Source organism: Anopheles arabiensis, chromosome 2, assembly GCF_016920715.1.
Source record: "Anopheles arabiensis isolate DONGOLA chromosome 2, AaraD3, whole genome shotgun sequence".
Lineage (NCBI taxonomy): Eukaryota > Metazoa > Arthropoda > Insecta > Diptera > Culicidae > Anopheles > Anopheles arabiensis.
Window position 1 is genome coordinate 29,973,769 of NC_053517.1, and position 20,566 is coordinate 29,994,334.

At 45.6% G+C, this 20,566-nt stretch overlaps 1 protein-coding gene across 1 annotated transcript in view; it reads left to right on the plus strand.

Annotated features, from left to right (window-relative positions):
* The first annotated feature begins 1,438 nt into the window (after window positions 1–1,438).
* Window positions 1,439–20,566, plus strand: part of LOC120898242 (acetylcholine receptor subunit alpha-like 1) — a 60,785-nt gene continuing 41,657 nt past the window's right edge. Inside the window, exons 1-2 of the mRNA XM_040303804.1 lie at window positions 1,439–2,302; window positions 12,834–14,448. The gene's annotated coding sequence lies outside the window, so the exon portion shown is untranslated. The remainder of the gene's footprint in view (window positions 2,303–12,833; window positions 14,449–20,566) is intronic.

The window sequence follows — 20,566 nt, forward strand, 5'->3', positions numbered from 1 at the left end:
AAATCTGTAAACATAAGAAATATATTGACCTCTACCCCACCACCTGAACTAATCAGTTTAGATTCATTTTTATAACAACCGAAAAACCATCTTTTGTATCGCAAATCCTGCAAGAAATCACCAACAAAACCCCCGACAGGAACGTCTCGCCCAGCGCCAATTCGACCCGTCTGGCATATTGTCTGACGCCCCAGCTGCCGAATGCTTCCCGGAGTGCCCGCCCTTTGTGGTTATTATTGCAGTGTGCATTCGAAAGCACAAACGTCAGCGGGACCGTTTGCCGTTGCTTATGCCCCTTAACGCGCGACCTCGGCAAAACGGGTAGCTGTTTTCGCTGGCTGCCTTTTCGTAAAACAACTGTTCCCACGGTAGTAAAAATCTCTCCCCCTCCCCCCTTCCATCAACAGTCACCCGCCACCATCCATTGCAGTGAGCCATAGTGAGCCAACAACGGTGAGCCGTACGAAAATGAGCACAAGTGAGCGCAACCGTCACGACTGTGTTGACGTACGTGCGAGCCCTTTACGGTCGTTTGGCCTGCCCAAATACTATAAAAATTATAAAGAATGAAAGAAAGGAATTTATACTCCCGCAACCCGGAGTACGACCGGATCAACCGGGACCATGATGATGACGATGATGATGATGATGTGGCGTGAATCGTGCGGACGGTTCGGAGCTTCCTGAATGTCCGATCTCGAACTCCCTGTAAGCTGACACTTGGGGCACTCCCTTTTTGTGTGTGTATGTGAGCGGAGAGAGACAGAGAGAGAGAGAGAGGACAAAAACAGTGGAAAATAGGAGACGATGTCTTGCGTCGAGCGCATCATGCCCGTCGGGCCACGTGAGAAGGTGTGTCATTTGTGAGCTGAACAGTGAAGAACAGGGCGAACCCGTCCGCAAAAACAGCAGTTAAGGACTCGCTCAACGCGAAAGCCAAAACCATAGGGATGGTGTATGTGTGCGTGTGTGTGCATGTGTGAAAACTCATGAGATAAAGTTTTCCCAAGCGAAGGCTTCACCATTCACCACCGTGGAACGGGACAGCACGGTCGCTCTCTTGCGCTCTTTCGCTCGTTCTCCCGCTCTCGTCTCATCTTAGCCGCATCTCCGTGTTTTTGTGCAAGCGCACGAGAGCACGCGAGAGGCTGCCGCGAGCACAGCGATAGAGATGGGGAGATGGTGCCAGCATCCCGAACGGTTGGCGAAAGCCGTATCAAACCCGTCCCAGGCCCAGGCACTAGACCGCGCGAAGGTGCGAGAGTGAGCGAGGACGCACACGGGGCCCGAACGCATCCAACATCGGGGCTGGCCGCGCGTGGTTTCGGGGCCCGTACGGGAGCCGTCGCTCGCTGCGCGTCGAACCGCTGCAGACCTGCGCAGTTGCGCAGCCACTGATCTTTTCTCAGCCATCTCCAGTTGCCTTTGAGCCCGCGGATTGATGAAATCGCCTCGACCGTTTGTTACCGATTGCGATTTGTTGTCAATATTAGATAATTTTTGTTAACCCCAAAACGCACACCATTCTGCAACGCTGCACCGCACGACAGGACAGGAGCGCCCGGGGCGCGACCGACACAACAGCAAACCGAAGCCAGAAACCAAGGGAAGAACAGAGAGTGAGAAGAGATTAACACACACACAAAAAAAGCGCACGAAAACAGGCTTCACACACAAAACGCGAAACGCTGGCTGGCTAGTTGCGGAACGGTAGTGTGACGTTTTGGTCCAGTCGCGGTCCTGGTGCTGGTTTTGGGCTGCATTCGAGTGAAAAGCAAAACAGAGGGCCCTCCTGGTGAACCTGACTGGGTGCCACGGTAGTGCTCGTTGCTCGGTCGTTTCGGGTTGCTCCGTGTGGCCACGCGACTCGTCAGCGGGGAAAGAGTAGACGAGGCTGCCCGTAACGGAAAACGCCCTCGAAAACCGAAAACCCGTGCAAGCGCGTAGCAAGCGCTACAACGGCCCCTTCCTCGCAGGTTCCAGCAGCACGGTCCTCGCGGGAGGTATCTGTCGTGGTCCAGCGACCGAGCTGTTTTTTTGCCCCTGGCCCGTGTAAGGAACACGCTAGGCGTTCCCGGTTTGACGCAAGTGGGATGCTCAGCCACTGATAGCGTAAAGTAAGCAGTTCCAGCAGCAGCAGCATCAGCAGGAGCAGCAGCAGCAGGAGCAGCAGCAGTAGCAGTTAGTAGTAACCACAAACAACCAATGCACAAGTAGAGCGTTTGCTTGCACCGTAGCATCTGGTAGCAGACACGCGTAAGCAGCAGCATCCTCGTGTAGCAGCACCGTGGAACATTCCTTGGTAAGATAATCCCAACAGCAACTGTCCGCAGTTTGTGTCGTACAGCTTAGCGGACCATGTAATCCGCCGCTCGCCGAAACCCAGAGGTCACGCACGGCAGGCTGGACCCCTGCTTAGCTTCTTAGCAGCTTCCTCCTTCTCCTCCCTCTTGCACGTGAGCCGTAAGGCGAAACCGTCATTGTCATTGTATCAGCAGCATCATCAAAGTATCATCAACGTCCTCCGTTGTCACCGTGCCCAGAACAGCAACAACAGAGAGCCCGTTGCTCGAATGCGATGCGCCTACCGAGAGCAGCAGAGTGAGCGGGAAAGAGAAAGCAAGAGAGCCATGTTTGTGTGTGTGTGTGTGAGTATGTGTGTGTATGTGTGTGTGTGTGCTAAAGTGAGTAGGTTAGGCCATGGGGGCAGTTGCGGAGAGTGAGTGAGTATGGTGCGGATTTTGGGAAGTTTGTGAGACCGAAAAACGCCTAACATTTTCCGCTGGGAAAATTCCACTGCTGTACCAAGGAGCAAGTACAGCAACGAACCAACAAAAAAAAGGGCGATATTACACAGCAAGCTCCACCCGTGTGCGGGATGTGGCAAGCTCGACCGTGTGGGCTGAAGCACTGCTCCCAGGGATCAGGATTTACGGTATAAAATAGCTTTTTTTGTTGTAAAAGAAGAATACATTACCTTACCTTCAAAGGACAGTGAAATAAGCAAAAGAAAAACATGTGCAAATGCACCACCGATAGGAATTTGGTAGATGTTAGAAGAAACCCCGAAATTGGTTCACTGTTTCCGACCGTGCTTAGCTAAAGTTATGGACTTTTTCAAACAAAATTATACTGCTACAAGAAGCAATCACACTTCAAGGATCACTTCATCGCACGTTTTCACCAAAGGACTCTCTGTATGTTCGTGTTTGTGTGAGTGTGTGTGCGTATTCATACGGAAAGGTTAAAACACATCAGTTCTCCATTTTCCGAACCAAAAGCAGTAGGCATTGTCAGGCGTGTGTACATTTCGTGTGTTATTTTTGACACTTTCAGTGAGCTGATATGAACCACTGTATCGAGTTGCACGTGTACGGTAAATGTGACAGTGCATGTGCGTGTGTGTGTCTGTATGCCCGTTGCCTTTGAGTGTGTAGGACTCTGCTGCTGTGTGTTTGTGTTTGTGGTCGTGCAAAGAAAAGGATACAACGACAGGGCGTGCTGCTAGTTGCTGGCTCGGTGTGGACGCGCCTCAGTGTCAAATTCGGTGACGTGCCAGCTGCAATCCACGTCATCATTGGGACGCAGCATGATGCTCGAACGGGCGACAAGCTCAGCGTAGTAGCATCGGGTTAGCCCACGGGGCGGTTAAGACGTACGAAACAGCTCCTTATTAGGACGGTTTCGCCCCAACAGTGTGGGATGAGGTCACAGTCTAGGTCACGGTGTGTGTGTATCTTTGTGTGTTTACGGGACTTGTAGTTTAGTCATTCGGTTGGTGATGGTGGTGGAACATAAAATCGGACCAAAAAGCAATGGTGCGGTATGCGTAAGTGTTGCTGCACTGCCCTTTTTTCTGGTCTGCTCATTCTTCCATTTTTTTTTTTTTTTGGTTTGTCTGACACTTTCACGGACCAGGCAAAAGTGGGCCACGACAACAACAGTTGGAAAGCTGTTTTGTGATGCGTGTGCGGTGGTTAGGTGGGCGGTGGAGAGGATGCAAGTGAACGGCTCATCAGAAGAAGGTTACACGCTCGGTGCCCCAAACAAAGCGCATTGTTCGGTGAAGGTGCGACCTGTCAAGGGATAGTTTACGATCGAGCTTGAAACGCCTGGGCAGCTCGAGAGGGCAGCTTCGTCATCCCGTAGACTTTGATCTTTAGAAGATACTATCTAATTGAAAACATCGGCAAGCTAGCACAAATGATGTTTGTTTTACGAATATCAAGTGAGAACGGTATGAAGAGCCTTTTTTAATAGATTTTTGAACGTGAAGTCAATTTGTGTTAATGGCTTTTTAAAGAATGTATTTTTGTGTAAATATTGTATTAAAAAACGTGCTGTGAATTTTTGAATTCAGTCGGAAGAATGATTAATTGCTAAATAACACATCCCAAAAGGTACACAAATCGAAAGCCTATGCTGTGGCCTAGGATTGACGTGAAGCGAAAACGAATGATGTTCCTGATTTATTTTCTACTCTGCTCCCGGAGTCTTTTTGTATCATTACGTCGCCTTGAAAAAAAGGGTTCGAATGGATCAGCTTCGGCTGCCTGCAAAGCGACCGAGAAAGGATTTTCTGACGATGAACCCCAAAACACAACACATTCGGGAATATGTGTCCCACCTGTCAACGGTTTTGTTCACGCATTCGACCCCACCACGGTGGTAATGGAATTAATCAATTTCATGTCCACTGCCCGTCCCGTCATCGCCACGGTGGCCCAGTGTGGCAAGGTGTGTAGGTGTGAGCGAAGGGAGGCCCATTTCCCAACCTGTTAGCAGCAGTCAGTAGCTGCCATTGCAGCAGTGAAGCTAGGCTTGAGACTGAGCTTAGCTTAGATGTCGGCCACGTCAGGTTTGTTTATTGTTAGAGGTGCAACGTTGACTTTGCCCTTTGATCTTGTGAGTTGAGTTGTAATGTATGCGTCTGTTTCAAATGGAGAGATTTCCCTAGTAGCTGGCTGGTGTAGTTGTGTATGGCGTTTGTGTGGATCTAAGTGACAGTCCTGACAGCTGTTGTATGGTTTGGTTGATGATTTGCACGGCCAGGTTAAGAGATTAGACTCGGCTTGAGGATGCACAATAAGGGCGGAAATGTATCCAACGAAACAAAAATTGGTAAAGGTTTTCCCGACAGACTCTTTTCCATATCTATTATTTCAATCATATATTTTACGGGGAACCTGAAGAAACCTGAATGTTTAAGGCATAAATTTCACCCTAAAATTGCAATAATTGAGGACTACAAATAAAACATTACATTTTAATTATATCTTGGTTGAACATTACGTACAATATAGAAGAAATGTAGCTCACCGCACGGTTAAAATTTACAGCGAAAATAACTATTTGACAGGCGAAATATCTGTCAAATAACGCATGACAGCTACCAGCTGATGTAAACAAATAACACGTCCAAAATCGCTACTGAATCCATTAAAAAACTTCAATATCAAATCTTTCGTTAATTTTAAGTCAACAACTCATCATCTCTTCCAATTTAAGAATGTTCTGCTCTAAGAAGACCCTGTAAGAAGAAACACCTGTCAAACAGTCAAATTTCACCTGGCAAACAGTTCATTTCGCTGTATATTTTACCTCGTGTAGCCGCACGGTCAAGTTACACTTTGAATCACACTGGTTCGCATTGCTTATGCAATTATCCAGCAAGGTCAGGACATTTAAATTTAGGTTTTTGCAGTAATTATTTCGTTTACTATACGCACTACCATCCCATCCGGCTTGCCAATGATCCACTATTTTGCGTACTATTCAAACTTGACCAGAACATATCATTTGAGCATTTTCTACCAATTTACATGCGTCAATTAAAGTTGAAAATAATTTAAAAAAGCAGCTCAATTAAACCATCTCGTCACGCCAATCCAATTTCTCATTTACGGGCGAAAGGAACCATGTGTCCCGAAACGGGCCCATCCGTGCTTCGAATCGCTAACGCCTATCGATTGAGCGAAGCCTTATGGGCTACGACACATTCCACTCTTCCCTTTTGCACATTTGTAAGCGACACATTTCGTCAGCAGCCTTGATGAGTTTCAACCTTCTCGCCGTTGTTGCTGCTGCTAACTTCACTAATCAGCTCGCAGCATCCACGGACGGGACGGTATGGAGGCTGCCCCGGGCAGCACGGACTCGCCCCAAGTGCATAAAATTCAAACAACTCCGGCGAGCTCGTGCACCCACGCCGGTGCATAATGATGATGATGATCATGATGGTGGTGGTGGCGACATCGCGTGCTGACGGCTCGCGGCTCGCAATTGCTCTAATCACGTCCGTTGCACTCGGAAACAAATCATCGCAACGGCACAGCCGCACCAATGTGGGAGGGAGGGATGAGGGGGGAGGGGGTATGGAACTGAAACGCGTAACGATTCCGTATGACGCTCAGTCGGTGTTCGCTTTTTCTAGGGAAAATGAGGGGAGCGAAGCGATGATAAATCGCTGTACTTTTGATGATAACGACGTTGTACATCAGCGCGTCATAATGAGGCGAACGAGAGGACGGCAAACGCGGCGCGGATAATGATGGCCTTTTTCGCCGTTTGGCCCAACACCATCTCCCCCCCCCCCCCCCCCTACGCAAGTCTGGGACGCACTCGAGAAGAAAAGCGCACCGGAAAGCGGGAACAACCTTAAAGCGGCCCTGGATGGATTACTTCGGCTTGCTTAATGTTTGCAGAAAATTAATAATTAAAAACATTTCGTTTCAAGCACGGCGCAAGACACGGAGGCCCCGACCACGGGTGCGCAAGAACCAAGGGTAAATAAACTTGTTTATTTTGCTGGTGTGTGCTGGTGTTCGTTCGTTTCGTTCCGTTTTGCTGTGCTTTGCTTTCGCTTGCGTTTTGTAGCAGTGCAGTGGAAGTGGAGCAGTAAAAATGCAGAAACGAATAAACTAGACCGACAAACGCTCTCTCATACACCCGGAGCGCACAAAAAGAAACAGAAGCTGGGTGGAGCAGGGCAAAAGAAACTGCGGAGGGGTGGGAAACTTTTTCTTGTTCCAACACTGTCAACACTGTTTTCTTTGGCGGTATCGTTTTAATGGCTCGGTTCGCAAGCCTGGCCCACGAGGTTGTATATTAAAAGTGTCTCCGGCGCACTAGCAGCACGCCCTGGTAAGTGGGAAGGTTCAATAAAACGATCATTTTTATCGCGGTTCGAGCGCTCGGTCCCCAGTTGTCGTCCAGTTCGTCACGGGGTTTGAGAAATCCGAGGCGTGCCCGGCTCCGGGGAATGAAATTTCCGGTAGGTTAAGATCGCTTGCTACTGTTTCTCACTCGCAATGGGTTCGCAATGCGATGCGGAGGGAAAACGTACCCCTGCGCTGCCCGTGTTTCTGTTAATTGTACCCTCGCCATAAAATTGCGCAGATTATGATACTTTGGTCGCGGGTAGTAGAACGCAGCGTGAAGCGAGAAAAACTTTGCTCTCGGCTTTCCGGGCAAGCATGTCATTTTGCTGTAAAACATTACGTGCGGATTCCTTGGTGCGTGTAAAGTTTGGCCAACGTGTAAAATGCCATTCCGGGCAGCAATTTCACTACGGCTTCCAATTTAAGTTTCAAATTCAATTCCCTCCCACTAGCTGGGGTTGTGTAGGGAGAAAGGGCGAACGCAAAACCCTCTAGTCATTTATTTCAAATCATGCCGGTTACAGCGCATCATGTTTTGAGTGTCACTTTTTCTACTCGTTCGCTTTCACTCCAGCTGCCACCCTTCACCGGTCAAAGCCGGTTTGATGAGTATCGCTTTCGAACGCTCTCCCGCAGCGTCTCGATACCGTAATATCCCCTTTCGATGATTGATCGACTTTCGTCAGCGTGCAGCGTGCCCAAAGCCAAAGCGAGGCGTGGAAAAAAACAGCAACGCAACAAGAGAAGAAGAAAAAATCATCCCCTTCTGTGTGGCTTACGGCATAGGGAAAACGAACGTCCAAAGGGGGAGATTTTCCCATCCACAGCCCCGCCCAAGCGTCGCTGCACTGACGAGTGTATAATTTAATTTCACTCATTTTAAGCAGACAAGAGACCGGCAGCTGCAGATCAAGTGGGTGCTCAAGCTCGGGAGCAAAGTTTTACGCCGAAGCAGCGTTATTCGTCTCCAGCCGTCTGTGTGTGCTTTGCTGGGTGGGTTTTATTTTCTTGCTTGCGTTCCCGAATGCATCGTTTTACCCAGTGCAGTGTTGTGGGGTTTTGTTGGAGCAGGTTTACCCCCCCCCCCCATATGCCACTCCCAGGGCTCCATGGGCACATGGTCTGGAAAATGGAAGAGAGCGATGGGTGTGCAGGGAGGTATGATACAAAAAAAAAATAAAATGAACAATCGCTTATCTGGCGCCGCGCGATGGCAGTAGCAGCCGTTTTTTTCTTCGTTTTTTTTTGCATGTGTTTTACTGCCGAGGGCAAGATCTCGATAGCGTGGATATTGATGTGTGGTGAGTGTGGGTTTTGGTTCAGCTGCAGCACTGCAGCACGGTAAAGTAGGGCGCTCGGTTGCAGTCAGTTTTGCAATCAGGGCTGAGTGTGTACGGGCACTAACTAATCGCCCTCATTTAATGCTGAGCCATGTTGAGAGAGGGAAAAATGGAATAAAAGGGAGGAGGGCAAAAAAAAGACATCAAACAAAATCCGTTGCACAGCTCAGATGCTCGGAATAAAAGATTTCATTAAACTCGTGGAAGGATGTATGAAGCGATTAGTTTTTTTTTCAGTGCTGGTATTTTATTTGTTTTAACTAATTAACTTTGCTTTATGCTTTTAATATTATCTCTACTATAAATTAAGATAAGATCAATTCATGCCTTAAAAGACATATCAAAGGCGTGTTACAGTCGCTGTACAGATTTTATTTCTAAGTAATAAATGTATAACACTATGCATCAATTTATGCCTTTTACGTACCCGCAACAGTTTTAAGCTTTAAATGAAAACAATTTTAATTCACTAGGTAATGAACTTTATATATGACGACTAGATACAAGCTAGCGACCAATATTTTACATTTAAAGAGTATGAAATAAAGTGTTATTTTATTAATTAACGCGAAGAACTCATACAACAATTTAATTGTACTAAGGAACTATATCAATCTAGGTATTCTTTACAATACAAAAGGCTTTATTTATTTATTTATTGCCTTCTTTTTACTGATTATGAGTCTTAAATTGAAGAATTTTGGCACATACAGCTGATAAAACTAAGAAAAACTTAACTAAGACTCAAAAAGTGGACAAATTTTGAGCTATTGATCGCTAGACCAAAATAATGTTTTTTAGCGACAAAAATCTTAGAGGCAGAATTTGGCTAATAGCGTCTCAAAATTCATAATACACAACAAATGCTATGTACTACATACTCCAAGCCATGCTAAAATATGAGAAAAAAAGAGATAAACATTATTATAAAATATACAACCATAAAAAAAAACTCCAGTGTGACTAAAGAGGGCAACAATGTAATATCTAAAAGCTCATTGAAAAGCTCTTCAACTGTGTTAAAAGTGATTCCAGCACTCACCAAACAAAAAAGAGCCAACAACCAAATTGTGTTTGGCAGTTGGAAAAGCCAGCAAAATAAGTACATTTCAAAAGTTGGCAGTAATTTACAATTGCTTGAAACTTTTTTTTCTTCTTTCCTCGCGCTCACCGAAGTACGGCTGGAAAATAAGGCAGGAAGTCTTCCCGCTTTTCCAATGGAAAAAGCTAGAGCGCTGGTCGTCGTTCTGCTGTTCCATCGAACACTTGGACACCGCTACTCGTCCCCTGCCTGCCCGATAGTGCAACGTAACAACGTTCGTGTCTCTTGGTGTAGTCGGTGCGCCTTAAAATTTCATACCACGGTAGCGATAATCAAGTTTTCCTTATCGTTTTGCCGTAACGCTTGCCTCCTAGCCGCTTCTGGTTTTGTTGTGTTTGTTCGCTTTCTAGCCAGCGCAATTTTGCTTTCATCGGCGCATCAGCATCAGTTGTTGTGTTTGGAAGATTGCGAGTTAGCAGCAAAGGAAGTGGTGATGAAGAGGCTTGCCTCTGTGTGTATGTGTGTGTGTTTGAATTTAGGTTCGAATTTCCGTTTGTGCATTGCGGGCGTCCTCCCTTTATCCCCTGGTACCCAGCACACCCAGCACAGATCACACCGAGCAGGAATGGTTATTTTGTTTCACTTTGTTATGTTAATAGCACGGATGGGCTGGGAGATAGCAAAAACGTCTCCACGGGGCCTATCACTGTACGTGTATGCATTCATGTTTTCCTTGACAGTGTGTGTGTGTGTGTGTGTGTGTGTGTGTGTGTGTGTGTGTGTGTGTGTGTGTGTGTGTGTGTGTGTTGTATGCGATATGTTACCTTCTCTCTTTTTTCCCATCTCTACAACTCTCACGCCCGCAACGCAACTTAAGCGAAGTTGGCTGGTTTTGGTGAAAGTTTTAACCCCCAAATATGGCCGACTGGTGTATTAACGGTAAGCTTTCGTCGCCTGTGTTTTCCCCATACGACTATTCAAATCGCGAAAGACAAAGAATAGGGCGAAGGAGAGGGAACAGCAAAAAATAAAGTACCAGCACATCAGTTTCCTTTCCTCGAGGGTGAACAGGGGAGATACCAAAAAACAAAAAACAAAATGCGCGCAGAAAAAGTACAAAAGAACCATTCGAATACAACAAAAGCAGTAAAAAAACAACAACAGGCTCATTCCATAAGCCAACCACCACTGCTTGCGATACTTTGTTAAGCTCGCAGCCAGAGCGTTTACTTCAGTGCGGCAAGCCGCGGGATAGACGTGCGTTTCGCGTGAAAATCCAAACACAAACCGCTCAACCGATGGAGGGTGGGGCAGCTATTGTTTCGTTCTTAATAAGTGAAAACATAGTGAAAAGCGAGGGAGGCGAGCTTGAAGTGGGAAGAGAAGAAAGAACGACGACAAAAAGCTAAAATCAACATCGGATCTCGCCGGATGTTGGGTGGGCTACCCTTCCTTTTTGCTTCCAATGATAGAGCTCGTTAAAATAAACATGTATGCTTGTCCCGTCAGCGATATAGGGAGCAGTTCGTTGTTGCTGTTTTTTTTGTTTTTTTGTTTTCAAGGGTATGTTTTGTGGTTTCGCATTCACGCACGCAACGAGCAGTCGCTACATAACGTGCTGGGGTGGGTGACAAATATGAAGTACATGGCATAAATGTGTGTGTCTGTATGTTTGTGTTTTGGGGAAGCAGCGTTGTGCGGCATCGGTATTGCTCCGAAAAGCGCAAACGCAACATCCGTGCTATCTCAATAGCGTTTTGATTTTGGGGCACCGGGGAAGGATATTTCTAATGAAACATTGGGAAGAGTGGCGAATGGCGCTTCTCTTTTTTCCTTTTTTTGTAAACACTTTGGATTGCTGCTGCTGCTGCCGTACGTAATCCAATCGAACTATTGCAAATGTAACGGAACAGTGTGACAGCTGCTACCGCTCCCTTTAACAGCCTGTGCAAAGTGTTCACGCAATCATCATCACCATCATCATAATCAAAACTTGGTTTGCGGGAAATCAACCAATTGGGACAGGGAACAAAAACAGATGCCCCGTGTCAAATTAGAAAATACTTTACTAAGAGTTTGTGTCGAAAAGATTTTTATATGGTTTTTTTACACCCATTTAATGCAATATTGTTTCAAATATTAAAGATAACAATTGTAGGAAATTGTAACAAAAAAACGGGAAAAAAGCAACATTCCACACCTCTTCCCAGTACTTAAACACGGCCTGTGTGTCCCTACATTTGCTAAACACATAGCCGCTGCCTGTCAGCCTCAAATTTATGCGGGCCAACGTTCGTTGACACAGTGGTTGATAGTAGTAAAAACAAAGGCAAAACAAAAACGGGTTGCCAGCGGTGTGTAAGGTAATGTAAACAAGCTTTAAACATAATCGTCAAAGTCTGAACGGTCACTGTGCCAAAGGATGACGACACCCGTATACGTCCGTAGTCAGTCTGTTCGAACCGTCGGATTTTGCTGAGGCGAAAGGCAGCGGCTGGCATTGAGGTTAGCATATAGGCTAACTCCCTCCCCTTCATCGCCCCTATTCGGGGATGACGATATGGAATTGTAGTTTTTACGGATTATGGCGCAAAGCAAAATATTGCTACACGAGCCCACGGTACCAGCGGGCACCAGGGAGAGCACCGATCGGCAGGCGAAACGGACGAACCGGTGGTTTGGTGAATCGATTTGGTTCCGTTGCTGCCACCGGTTGCTGGATTAGGGTCGGATTATTTTGTACGATAATGACACCGTGTTAGTGAGTGTGTCAGCAGATTGTTGGCCAGATGGGTGCCGTGGTAGGGAGGGCTGCCTTCTGCCTCTCTGCGTTCTATTATCGGTGTTGTGTGTTTTGTGAGCCATAGCACTAATTGTTTCGCTGTGATAGCACGAGCAAATAAGCTAGATCGTGACAGAATGCTGAACAGTCTAAACTCGCTCAGTAAGGCGGTACTATAAATGAGGGTATTAAAGTAACTTTTGAAAGTTCGAATGAAGTCTTCATAGTTAATACCGAAATTGTGGACATTGTCCCAACTTATCGTTTGAAGGTATGCAAAACGTTATTTAAAAGGAGACAGAGCAGCTTTAACAGAAGTTAACGGTTATGAATTATTATATGCAAACATATCTAACTTTCAGGGGTTTAACCCATCGATGATGGGACAGGGGAACTGCGTAAGAATATTTTCCCTCGAGCTTTGAATGGACACATTCTTCATTTTTATGATATTGAATCATTCCCGCTGCTACCTTCCTAAATCGTTCTCTTCGCTCTCTTGCTTACAGATGGTAGTCAATTCGTGATCGTGAATCAAGGCGTCCCCGAGCGACCGTCATAAAGTAGAAGATAACCCGGCCAAAGCTAATGTTTTAATCGTCCACTCAGCGTGCAGCTGTACAATACAGCACAGAACAGTAGATAAGCAAAGCAAAATCAAACACACCGTTTGGCATGGCTAAAGAGCGGCAACATAGCGTAATCGGGCTCTCTTCGCGGTGAGACATAACGGTGCCCCGCGCTCATGTGCAGCAGCGACAATGCAGTGTATGGAACAGGTGACAGCTCTGGTCAGTGTTTTAGTGCAACCGCCGGTAGTGTCCGCACGGGATAGCATCGATACAAAGCGAAACTAGCCACAGAAAGCCTGTTTCCTGCGGTATGCTACAGCTGTTGGAAAGTAGCGTCAAGGGCTCAAAACATAAGACAAAATAAGAAGAACGCCTCTCCTGCGTAATCAAAACGGAAATAAAACGCACGTAATACCACAGTTTCCTACTCACATACATATAGGAATTGAAGGCAGTATCTGTTTGTGTGTGTGTTCATAGAAAGGGCGACAATGTAATTGCAACCCTCGCATGGTTAGAATTGATCACACGAAAATGGAACTAGCGTAACACTCGAACGTCTGTAAAAATGTTATCCTAGTAGAATTTAAAACATAACCTTTACAACAAAACAGCTAAACGAAACGAATAATGATATACTATCGCCATGCGAATTGAATATCTAAGTGTCAACGTGTTCTTAACAGTGCAAAACAATTCAAAACAAAAGTAGAGCAATCTCCCATTCTCCCTTCGTGCTCACTTTCGCACACTCTATCGCTCTATCGAATAGAGTAGTTGTTCGGCGATCTGTAAGTGCGTGTGTGCCCCATGTGTCATCATCATCATCATCATCATCATCGGTGTACTATTAACGCGAGTGTGTGTCGTACGTGTGCGTGTGTGTTTGTCGTGTGAATTCTTTCTAATTGAAATTTTTAAAAGAAAAGTTAAATAAAGCCAATCCTTCCCTCGCAAGTGTGGTGGCCTGGATGGATCACGCAAGGATTAAGGGCAAACGTCAACTACCCACAACGGCGGTGGCGGTGAAAGGTGCTTGAAGCAAACTAACTAAGCAAGCCAGTGCCATTGCCATTTTACGATTGCTGCTGTCAATACATGTTATTGTCACCATAGTTACCGACGAGAGCTGGGTGGTTCATACCGTCGGTTCTGCCGTGGCCAAGTGTGTATCGCAGTCGAAGTGACGGGGTCGGATATACCGACACGTTGTTGTGAGTTGCAGTGTATGTGCATGTGTGGGTGTTCGTGCGTGTGTGTTTGACCGAATCGGCAAAGGGATATAGGGCTTGGCTAGAGATTACACAACAGAGTATCCCAGCAGGCTCGCGCCGCATCCCAGGTACGACCGAGTGTGTGGTTTGACGTGTGTTTTGAGTTGCCGCTTCAGCGACTCACCGACTCAGTTGGCGCTGGGGCAGCGTTTCCGCGACGGCTCTGAGGACGGCGCCATTCAACGAAGGTGCCAAAGGTGCCGCCTTCCTTCAGAAGGAGGCTCCGCATAGGCGCTAGGCTGCCAGCTGCAGGCGATGCACCGGTTTGCGGATCGACCGTAAGTACCACTGGAATTTAGTTATTTTCTTCTTCAACGTCATTTTCTCCTTATTTTTCTATTGTTACGGAGAAGAAGGGAGTGGGGGAAGGTGTGGGGTTGGTGGTGCAACGTTCTTAAAATGAATTGGAAATGTTTTGAGGGCCAAGGATTTTTGTTGTTTGTTGTTGTTGGGCAGGAGTTGGCTTGAGTTTCCGTTTTGGGCAAACGCCAGTGTGGACCACGTGCACCGTAGAGCGTCCGCAACAAGACTTAGTTTCGAACGGCCCCAGGGCAACTAATATGTATCCGTCCGCAGCACGACCTGGGTCATCTCCCACACCGTGTATAAGGCTGTCCCTTTTCCTTCATTTTCACCTTACCACCTTCCAGCAACATCTACGCAGCACGTAAGTGTCGGTATGAGCTGCTGGTGGAAAATGTGCTGCCCTCCACGACTCGGAATAAGACTCCAGTGCAAATACGCATCCCAGCGGTAGGCTTTGCCCGTTGGCAGCGGTTGAGTTTCGCAATCTAAATTCCTAGGTCAAGTTCTGGCACTTGAAATCCAGTCTGAATAGGCATTTGGAGTGCTTGGGCGTGTAAGTGTGTTTGTGTTTGCACGGCATTCTGGTTGCTTCTTGGAAGCGCACTTTGGAAATTGTTTTCGTTCCTGCTTGCCGTCCTGGTTGTTGGCTGCAATTTGGTACGTAGCGAAATAACTTCAAAATTTGTTTGCGTTTATGTATTTTTGTTCGTACTTGAACGGTGCAAGGCTAATGGTAACATGAATTATTATACTTTCTTTGTTTAAGAATAAAAATAAAAATCACTCACAGCCGTACCAAACCTAATGGTAACACGAGAAAATCCATCTCGTTAAATTGTGATTCGTCTTCCGATTCAATTTCCGAGATCAAATCTATGTCGTCATTAATAAAGAAACCCAGATCCACAACATCTCGCTAAGCTCTAAAACAAAAGAAACGACACAAATCCTCACAAAAAAATGTTGTCCACTTCCCGTACGGTCAACTGGATGGCTGGTTGGCGTGGGCTGTAGGTCAGCAGCAAGGCAATAAAACAAAATATAATCCCCCAAGTATTTTGCGTGACACATGGTTCAGCGCTGGCTAACTCGGCCAAACGACTTTAGATCATTAACCGTCTCGGAGATGTCCGAGCGTCTCGCTTAACGGACGCAGTAAGAATGGAAAGCATTCAGCGGCCGAATCTAGTAAAGATTTACGGTGAAGGATTGTTTGAAATAATAACAGAATGGAGGCAAAAAATTTACTATTTTATATATGAAAGCATTTTCCATAATCGTTACTATTTCTTTCTAATTTGCAATCAAATAATCATGCTTTTATAAATCTGACTAAACACTACTAAAGAACGATACATATCATATCGAGTTCTGCAAAGTAGAAAGTAAGAAAATCAGTCGCAAAGCCCATCTTGTGACATAAAATATCGAACATTCTAGTATAAATCACATCCATCAGCACTCCCTACTCTGCCGAACACACGCAAGCGCGCACACAAATCGCTATTGTTCTTTCTCGCTGACTAGCCAGCCAGTGCGCCCATTCCATTACCATCTCGAACGATTGCTAGACGCAAGTCGTGCTATCTGCTGCTATTTTGTCTATTGTATATGTTCCTCTCGAACGCTGAGATACACATTGCGTGTCGATTTTTTTGGTTCCTGCCTTGTATGTGGGCGCGTGTCCTCACGATGCGCTACCCCGAGACGATTGCGGGTTGCGCTTTGCTCGCACACGCTCGCATCATATTGAATTAATGGTGAATGTTTCGAGGAAAAGCCTCTTATCGAATTGATTTTATTACGTTCTTCATGCTGGTTTTTTTCAGAGGTTCTTTTGCGAAATCGCGCACATTGAGGCAAAATGCAAAACACAACCGGCAGCTTAATATCACTTGCGCGCGTCTTATGGTTTCGTTTCGGCTGCAAAGGACCGTTTGCTTCGCCGGTTTTTGTGCGAAACATTGAGACTTTTCCTTCTCGCTCTCTTTATCTCTCTCTCTCTCTCTCAGCCTTTTGTTTGCGACTTGGTTTGTGCTCATTTCCGATCCATCCGGGATTGTGCTCCATTTGGCAAGTATTTATTTTAATTTGCCTACCCGTGCGGCTTCTCCGGGCGTGCTTTCGCAGTTGTTCTGTAGTTTGATTTTTACATCGTTCCGTAATGGGTGTGCCTTTTACGTTGCCGTTCGTTCGGAAGGGCCACGCACAATAGCATTACCAAGGGTTATTTAGACACTTAATCGGCGAACGTTCTGAGATAATTTGACACAACATTCAGGACCCTCCGGATTGATACGTTGCAATGCATAATTGAGTAGAATGGGTGATAGTATTGTTTCCATCATGCTTCATTTTGTGTTGAATTGTAGTCTGACTGCGTAACAAATGCTTGCTTCTTGCTGTATTTTTAAAATACGCTTACAGGATTACTTCAAGAAAACATTATTGAACGGTATTTCATTTTTTAGGATAACAAAAGTATATCAAGACGGGAAACACTTTAATTAAATAATTATTAGAATAAATTTGTAGCTCTTTAATTCAAGCACTCATGTTACGGCAAGCAACTGTTCAATTGTTGGCTTAAAGCGATAGTTAAACTAATTAACTAACCCGGTACTTAATCATCACTAATTAGCTGTGCAGCTTCTTCGCTGCATTATTGCTGCCAATTTGAAGTCAATTACGATACATGTTCAAGTGTCTGATCCCAATTCACATCACGCACACATACGCGCTCACGCAAATAAGCTTAACTGTCTCCTGCGTAGCGACCTGCAAACGTGTTATGAAAGCGAGTTGTGCTCTCGGAATATGGGTGTGGTTGTTCGCTCGCAATCAAAGTGCGAAGCAAAATCATCGACTTCATACTCGTCTGAACAAATACTTCAACGTGGCGTTTCCGGCGCAACGAACGCAGGCTGTACGCAGGCCGCAGTAGGGGATGTGTCGAAACACGGGGACGATGAGACTTTACGAGCGTATTCTGCTAAGGCTCACGCTATGCCCGAGCACGTTCTTCACGAGCTGGGCTGCGATGCTCAGTGCTATTTATACTGATTGTTTCTTTTTTGTGCCTGTTAGTATTCTGTTACCTAGCGTCTCCGTTTGAGTTTGCAAAACGGTCCATGTGGGAGAGTGAAAATTTCCTCTACCCTGTCTCCCGGGGACGGAAAGATATCATAATGATCTAGGCCGAGTTTCGACTGAGCTTTCCCAGAGTTGCCGACACAGAATCAAAACTTTTATTCCTACTGTATCGCTTATTTGGTTTGTGTGTATGTTTTTTGTGTATGTGTATGTATCACTCTGCCTCGAGCTTCATTAGAGCACTTTTTCAACAACTCTTCTACCATTAAGCAGGCCTTCGTTCACTTTCTCTATTTATCTAACGGTATATATCTCTCTCTGTCTGTTATACTCACGTTTTCTGGCTATTTCCGTTGGGCTTTCTTCTCCGCCTATGCCGGAAAACTTGGCAGCATTGTGTAGGCAACTGGGCGCCAACTTAAGCGGCGAAGAAAAAAAAGCACCAAACTCGAAATTCGAGCCTCTAGCTAGAGATTCACGGATAAGTAAGCCTGATGGCCCTTCACAATTCATCCTGTACCAAGGAAGCAGCAAAGCGTGGTGGCCATGACATCTGGAGAGCGTTGAAAATTTATCTCTTCTCGATGATTGTCGCCAGTGGATCATGCTGTAGTGAATCAGCGGAATGATTAGCTTCAGCTATCTGATTCGGTGCGCTGTGGAATGTGCTAATTTTTGAATAAATTGAAACGATATTGCTTGCGAAGTGATTGATTGCTTTAAAAAGGGCGCTGGAGGTTGATTTCGGTTTACATAGCAGTATTTTAAAATAATTTATTAAACTACATTCCAGCAATCGGATGTTTCACCACACACTGTTTTAGATTGACTGTTTAAATCGTGTTTGCAATCCATAGTTGGTTTTAATTTTCATTGTTCTATTCCAAATATTATTTTCATTTAAAAATCACCAGCTGGTGCTACGTACCATGTGCCAATCGTCCGTTCTGCCACGCAGGCTATACAGTCCAGAAATGATTATGAAAATAATTTATTCTCATTAACATAATCAAATGCAATAAATTTCGAACGTAAGGATATACTTCCGCTGAAATGCTTGTGGCTCACCATTGTTGGACTGAAATGGATTGTTTTTTTTTTGTTCAGCTGCTACATACCGAGAAACGCGCTTGGGGCATTTGGTGTGGGCTTACGCTTAGCTCAGATTCGGTCGAATTAGTTCACCGAGTGAAATGCTTTATGAGCGTTCCCGGATGACAACTTTCCCAGCAAAGCTGACAGCTGAGTTGCGTTGCAGTAATGATTGGGCTAGTGGTCTCGTTGGCAAATGATGAATTTTGCTTTCCCATTAAAAAGCAGATGGATCCTAGCTTACACACGGCCCGACATTGTTCGACCTTAGGGCTTGAGGCAGCATTTCTGCGTAACTGCTACGCCAGGTTGTCGGTACGAACGATGATTTATTCATGAAATGCGTACCGCTGTAGTATCTGTTGAACTGAAAGGAAATAATACAGTTATTTTTGTTGTCGTTTTTTATTTAATTGAAAGCATCTGAGACACAGCAGGGAACAAACAACTATTGGACAATGTTTAGAAAATGTGGTGTACCATGGAGGCGCATGGTGCTTTTCTAGTTAGGGATTTGAATAACAATTTGTACATGCCTTTGACGATGTAACAATTTTAAGGACGTTCAAGTGCCATGCATTCTTATAATTCCTTCAAGCCATTGTGTTTCGAGCTATAAGCAAGATGCAATTGATAGGTATAATTTATCTTCACAGGAAAGATATAATTTAAGCGTAATGGAGACGCATGGTTGTTCATAGGATGGATTTGCTTTCATATTCTTTATAACAGAAATTGGCTGAAACACCGAAACGAGAAAAAATTAACACCCGAACGTTTATTTTTTTAATATTGAGGGTTTGGAAACACCACAGCAACTTGTTTATTCAAAATGAACGAACATAATGTAGCCGCATGGCCCTTTCAAATAAATGCCGAAACTTATATTTGATTTCCTTTGTCGTACAGCTTACCACAACATTTTATACAAAACAGACATTTAAAACAGACATTCTTCAAATTCTCCATCGTAATAACTGCTGAGCATAAGCAACGTCATGCAAATCTGTTCCAATCATCTAGTGCCTTTCAACAATATACCTCAGTTTATGAATCGTCCCTTTCCAATGAAGCAAATTAAGCTCGCCAAATACACACATGCGATGGTCAGCAAATACTGCGTAGACAGCATAATCACTAGCCAACAATAATCTCACGAGCAACACGGTTTTCACTTCCCGAGCACAAAGCCGACAGCTTTCCTCGCTCCCGGATAAACGGCAGCTATTGTGATTGTGTGGATTTGTGCGTAAAACGCTCTCTAATAATTCGACTTGCGCTCGATGCCTGCCAGCGATGCATGAAGCAGCCGAATTCACAAACGGGAAGAACAAAAAACCACTCATGCGTGGCCGGCCTGCCATACGGCTAGCAGCAGCAGTCGCCCCAATCGGTGGGTGCCCCTTGCAGGGTGGCGCAATTGGACCGCAAGCGCACCGAGCTCTGGATGCTGAGCGCAATAACGGTTCGCTGCCGCAGGCACATTTAATGCGGCATGGCTCGTACACGCCATCGATAAATTTATCGCCGCATCATACATATTTAATTTACGCACAATCTCACCGACTCCTGGCTCGAAAATCGCTCTAAATCCAACGCTCTGCTTCCGGTGTCGGTCGAAAATCTCGAATGCGAATTTCCCAGCGGTCCTTACCCTGTGCGGTACACATTGGAAAACACACACACACACACACACACTAGGGCGGTGATTTGTGCGGTGGTGCGATAAAAGGGGATGGAGGCAAATTGAGATGCACGAGTGTGAATTTTATCACACAATCTTATCTCCGGCAGTCGGCTGGAAGGGCGATAGATTGTTTCATAAATCAAAGACTTGATCATTACTTCCGTCTTTTGTTAGCGGTGCCGAGCGCGAACGAGCGGTGCCACGCGGACTGACAAGTT